This window comes from Haemaphysalis longicornis, unplaced genomic scaffold (genome assembly GCF_048455015.1).
Source record: "Haemaphysalis longicornis isolate Haplotype H1 unplaced genomic scaffold, Haemaphysalis longicornis Haplotype H1 scaffold_7, whole genome shotgun sequence".
Classification (NCBI taxonomy): domain Eukaryota; kingdom Metazoa; phylum Arthropoda; class Arachnida; order Ixodida; family Ixodidae; genus Haemaphysalis; species Haemaphysalis longicornis.
In genome coordinates this window covers 19,458,310-19,464,938 of record NW_027526422.1, presented here as the reverse complement: position 1 = coordinate 19,464,938, position 6,629 = coordinate 19,458,310, and positions in this window count along the sequence as shown.

Here is a 6,629-nt window from a genome sequence, read left to right as displayed (position 1 = left end):
GAGGCATCATGAGTCACGCCCCTAAGGAGCTTGAAGAGCTTTATTGGATCACATCAGTATATCACATCAAAAACACGCCAGGATTATAAAAGTCTCTGTGATCCTACCAAGGAGCCAAGCAGTTCTTTGGACATATAGGCTCCAAAGTAACGGCTCTCTCTATCTCTCTCTCTCCCTAGTGTCCCATTCGGGGAGCGCTGCTATTAATCACGCAACATACATTAATTGTAGCAACCAGGGTACTATCAAACTGCCGCAAACTTTAAAGGACTGCTGTTATTCGCAATAAAGTCATTGTTAACAAAAACACGAGCTCAATGAATTGGTTTAGATGCGCAAAGGAACCACATGGGCAATAATTAAGCATTTCCAATATAGAATTTCGCAACTTCTCACCTTCGGTGTGCGAAGAACGTGCACATGAGCGTGCGAGCAAAGCTGCGGTAGCAACGTTTCGAAATTGTGATTTAGGATACTCATCAGTTGACTAGTCGTAATGAAATATGGTACGAGTTCAGTTTGATTATAGCAGAAAAACATGCTGTAATGTTGTTTAGGAAATTTTCGCTGGAATTTAAGTTTGTACGCGCGAACACTGTGTGGCCGCAGGAAAAAAATTGCCCCCCTATCTGCTCCTTTCGTTGGAAATGTCGTCAAAAGACGATAGCCTCTGTCGGCATTTGCCAAGTAAATACCTCCCTTTGCTTTCCCGCTAACCTCTCATGTTGTTCCCCTTCCGTCGCGCTCCTCCCAAGGTAAGCTTGCTCAAGTCAATTTAAATTTACCGCGTTCCACTCCTCCACGCCGGCTGCCTAAGACCCCCATTAAATAGTAATTTTAGGGACCTTACGGGTGCCTCGATGCCAGCGCTGCCGTATACGCAGAGACGCGCGTGAATTGAGTCGCATTACTGCAACGTTTATAGAACCACGTTGCCCTTCTCGACGTCCGTTCCAAGCGGAACGTGGAACCTATCTAGTGGAACGTTTCATTGCCGTTGCCGTTTGATTTCTTAAATGCCGCCACGAGCTATAGTAGCGCTGGCAACAGCAGGCGACGATTTTCTGCAGTTGATGTAGTATTTCATTTGCTGTCGCAAAAACCAAGCATCTATGAATTTTAATAAGGGAGCATTGCAAATATCACTTATGTATTGATTTTCCGCCTTATATCTGGGTAATGCCTTGTTTTTGTTCAACAATGTCGACAAGTGTGCACATTTACACCGGACTTAGACGCTTAGATTTGGCTGTGAGTATATAAGAATATTGCGCAGATTTTGTTTCACTTTGGCTGAATCGAGTCACAGACAGACAGACAGACAGACAGACACTGACAGACAGACATACAGACAGACAGACAGGCAGGCAAAAAAATTCCCCCACCTCCCCGAAGGGGATCGTGCGGAAATGCGAATGCATTGGGTGCACCGAATTCTTCTTTGCGGTATCGTTGCCGCGAGGGATTCGACTTCACCGACTTCCATCGCTATCAAGGCGCCAGTCGGTAAGCAGTCACGGAGAGAGGCGCGCGCTCCCTGCATTTATATGCGCAGCGAGCGGAGAGGGGTACGCGGAGAGGAGAGAGAGACCCGCGCCAGCCTGCGCGCGAGCTCTCTCTCCGCCCCGAGCTCCGCGATGCGAGCGCCCTCACACGCCGAGCGCGCTCCTCCTCTCCACTCACTCTTCGCTACTCCGCCCGAGCTCCGCGATGCGAGCGCCCTCACACGCCGAGCGCGCTCCTCCTCTCCCCTTGCCCTCCGCTACTCCGCACCTGCTCCGGTTGCTAGGCGCGCGCCACAGCTGTTGCTAGGCGCACGCCGCTCAACGACGCAAGACAACCCGCGGCTAAGAAATGCATTCGCATTTAAAATTTCTGGGATAGTAGCCCAAGAAAGACTACCGTAATTACCCGATTCTAACGCGCCCCCGATTCTCACGCGCACCCGATTTTCCTGACAAAAAACAGAAAAAACTTGCACCTCCGATTGTAACGCGCACGGAACTGTGTGAGCAAGAAAAACGAATGCGAGAGAAACGGGTGATTTATTTCCCGAAGTAATTTCACTCATCTCACTCCTCGTCGCTCTCCGCTGACCACAACATCTCGTCTTCGGTGCCGTCAAGCACGTTCGCGATGCCACACTTCTGAAATAACGTTCAACCATGGTCGATGGGATCGTGGCCCACGCCTCACACGCCCATCCCGCGAGCTTCTCCAGAGGCGCACGCTTCAGCCGACCGCTCGTTTTGAACGCGTGAGAGCCGCTGCTGCCATTGCTGTTATCAAGCGCGCAAGTGGAACGATTTCACGATTTGTGTGAACGCCGATAGAAAAGCCTAGGCGCCTATGTTTCCTGCGTCCGAAAAATTGTTGCTAAAAGCTTTACGCCATCTTGACATGGCGATGGGTGGGACGAAATTTCTGCTGTTTCGGTTTCGGTTTCGTATCCGATTCTAACGCGCATGCGATTTTCCGACCTATTTTTCCGGAAAAAAAGTGCGCGTTACAATCGGGTAAGTACGGTACTGTCTTCAAAACTGCAGTGTCTGTGCCGGAGTCACGTCGCCCTTTTCATCGTTTCATGTCGTTCCTAACCTCCAATCTCGCGGTAATTAGCGGAGTGCATGCAGAGGAGTGCTTCTGCGCTTCAGGCGGGTTACTCAACACGGCGCGACATCGAGAGCTGAGATCCGTTTTTGAGCAAAATAACATCAAGGTTATGAACACTGATTATGTTGGTGAGTGTATCCATACGCATGAGAATGCGCACGCCCTCTCCTAAATTCGGTGCCCACTCATCTGAGTGGGCATCGGTTTGATTGATGGATTATGAGGTTTGGCGCGCCGACGCAACGCAGACGATTAGACGAGCTGTAGTGGAGGGTTTCTGATTAATTTTGGCCACCTGGGGGTCTTTGACGTGCACCGAAATATCGAACACACAGGCGCTTTCGCTTTCCGCTTCCATCAGAAAAGCGGCCGCCACGGCCGAGAAACGAACCCGCGTCCTTGGGCTCAGCAGCGCAACGCCTTAGCCACTGAGCTTAGATTGATTGATTGATTGTGGGGTTTAACGCGCCGACGCAACGTAGGCGATGAGGCGCCCGTAGTGGAGGGCTCCGGGTTAATTTTGGCCACCTGGGGATCTTTGACATGCGCCTAAATGTCGTACACACGGGCCTTCATCAGAAAAGCGGCCTCCGTGGCCGGGAATCGAGCCCGCGACCTCGTCCTCAGCAGCGCAACGCCTTAGCCACTGAGCCACCGCGGCGGGTGAGTGGGCATCCGATAACATGCTGTTTTCTTCCTTCTTGCCTCCTCGTCCAGATGCAGAGCGGCATGTCACTCTACTCTACCCGCATGCTAGTGTCTTCTTCGTTCCGCCCACCAGTCTCTTTCTTATTCGAGAGAGAGAGAGAGAGAGAGAGAGAGAGAAAAGAGAGAGGGAAAAGAGAGGGAGGGGAGGAAGGGAGAGAGAAAGAGAACATCATTAATTGAGTGCACGGTGGACGTAGGGGAGTTTGGTCAGCCTTCGTTGTCCAGGAAGCCGCGAGTCCGCGCTGCTTCCAGGCCCCTAGAAACCAGGGCTTGTTGGAAATATATTGTTATCCACCTCGTCATTTCGCTTATTTCTGAGGTCATGAGGAAGGGTCACAAGTCATCTCCAAGTTAGTTATGAGCGGCCGGATCATGATGATGTCAGTGACCACGCGTCGTAACGCGCGTACACGGGGCTCTGTATACCTACGGATAACTCTTTCATTGGAGCCTTAATTCCTCATATCCTACGATTTAAAGCAGTTTTGAAAAGCCTGAAAGCTTTTCTTGTCACCTGACTTTTCAGCAGCCTGCGTAGCGTGAATTTATCATCTTCCCGACACTTTGGAAGAATACGTGAACGATGCGATGCCAACCGAAGGTAATTAGAGGACAAGGGAAAAGGGAGAGGGTGAGGAGATGAGCGATCGCGAAAGAGCTGTATTTCCCTCGGGAATATCATCGAGGTTGTAGGACGTGCGGTACTTAAATCTTGGCGAACGCGTCCGCTACGACCAGGCGCCATAAACCATGCCAGCGTACAGGTGTATATATAGGCCTGCTCACCGGCACCGACGCCGTGGACGGTCACGCGAACGCTGCGGGAAGCAATCCGAGAGCCACTCCGAAAAACGGCGGGGAAATGCAAACGGCCAAAAACAAAAAGAAAGAAGTTGACATATACGCTGTAAGATATCGGCGAGAGATAGTCTTTGATGCCATCTTATTCCCGGAGTCTGGGCACGTCCTGTCCAGACCCGATCGCCCGAACGGCATGCGCCGTATAGCGCCGACCGTCCCTCTAAGCTCTTCCAATGCGACAGAAGGCCAGGCCTTCTCGCTCGCGGCTGGACCGGAGTGCGTCGAGGGCGAGCTTGTTTGCTCGACGCCATAAGCCGCTTTCTAGCCTGACTCGGGAGTAACGGTGTTGCGCAAGCTCCGAGAGGAAGGAGCCAGCGGAAAAAAGATAGAAGGGCGAGAAAAGTCATTTGGAGAAGTGCTCTGTCGGCGAACTGAAGAGCGGTTTCATGTTCGTTTCGCAATGGTTTTGTCGTCGGCCGACGTAGGGGAAACTGTGTTTTAGTGTTTTGGCTCGCTGGGGCATAGCGAAGGTACCGCGACGGAATGTAGATGATTTTAAGACCTTAGCTTGTCCCTTAGCGTGCTCTCATGAATGGAATTGGGTGCGGAGCCATACATGTCTTGCCGAAAGAGTCCTCTACAGCTTAGAAAACCAAACGCTAGAATCAAAGAATATGGCTACCTCGGACAGATGGTTAGTGCTGACCCCAACCACGAGAGAGAAATCGGCGCAGAATAGGTATGGGTTGGGGAGCACTCAGCCAGCCCTCCCAAATAATGAAAAGTAAGCTATTTCTGTCGCTTAAAGGAATAATCTACAACCAGTGCATACAGCCGGCGAAGACATACGGAGCTGAAAGTTGTCACCTTACTAAACAACTAGAAATCAGAGTTAGGTCGGCTCAGCGGGCCATGGAACGAATAATGGTATACGTGTAACACATGGGGACAGGAACCGAGCTTGAGTAAATGATATCATAGTTCAATTAAAGAAAAATCCCGGCCCATCTCCACTAACGTGAAACCTGGGAAGTGTATAAGTGTATTCAAAGATTGTAAATCTCTCTCATGCCACACGGCGCGCGCTGATTGAGCGCCGGAGAAGCGCCGGTGGGAGAAGCAGTCGCAGTCTTGCTGAGCCTGTGGCGCCCTCTCTAGCGTTGAACCGTATTTAAGCAATTTGCATGTCCCATCTGCCCCAGTTTGGGGTCGTGGCACGGGTCAACGCGAGCGCAGTGCAATGCCCGCTTTGCACTGCGGGCTCGTCCTCGGTGATCGACGAGGCCCTGGCTAGCGTCACTAAATAAGCTACGCTTAAGAGTACCACCACTTCGCGCACCCGGAGGCGTTTGGGGGCCATTTTGTTTCTGGCTTGCAGTGTTGCCATCTCTCCGGACGAAACCACCGCCGGTTGTGACGGGCAGAGTGCGACCGGCCGCTCTAGCGCCCGCGCAGCCGAGAGAGAGAGAGAGAGGAGAGGCGCCCAAAAACAAAATGGCTGCGCCCATATGTAAACAAACATCACGTGGTGCCGATTGACCAATGGAAATCCCGGCGGCACCTAACAATGAGAAAAGAGTGCCGATACTCTAAAAGCCTTTATTTAGTGACGCTAGCCCTGGCTGACCCCAGGTAAGTACGCCTTTTCTTCCTTCAACCGGCCACTCGGCTGGATCGGGCCTAGCGTCGGGAGCCGGTGGGTACTTGAGTGTAGCACAAATTATAACCCGTCTAATGAACGAATCCATCAAACGTCTAATGAATGAATGAATCAAATCTTTATTAACCCGTCTACAAACAGCTTCTGCTTGTGCTTGGCGATTGCTGAGGCGGACAGGGAGCGTAGTACAAATGTCTAAATTTTTGAACTGGTTTTATTCATTATATTGTCGCGAAGCGGAGGTCTCTTGATGTTTTCTGGTTGTTTTGAGTTCTGTTCCCGCCACCGGGGCTCTTCCTCCCAAGTGTTTTGTGTGAAAGCGCTTCGGACGCGGCTGGGCCCTGGGCCCGGCTGGGCCCCGCCGTTGTGTCGGCGGGCGTGTCGCTTGTACTCGACTTCTCTGGCGGCAAATGCTGGGTCGTGCCACTTCCTGCGCTCGGCGTCTTGGGCAAGAATTGCTCTATTTAGTGACACTAGTCCTGCCTAGCCTTCAAACATAATCTGCAAATATTATCTTTACCAGGAACACATAGGGGGTGGCATTGCTCATAGGTGCCTTATCATTCATAATGCGATTCAGTTGCTTGTTTCGTGGTTTTTTGAATTACTGAGCCTTATTCTGTATGCCCGATTAGCCTGACGCATGCGCTCTGCGTCTTAGGCGAGAACTGCTGGGTTCTGCCTGGGTTTTTTGTTTACGGCATGAATTTTTCCGACCAACTAGATGCTAACAGCTTCACTGTAAAATGAGGTCACACGGGAGGGGGAGAGTCTGCGCCTGGCGGATGTAAGTGCCATCGCGGCGTGTAAGATCAGAAGAGGGAGGAGGAAGGTTGCTGTGGGAAGG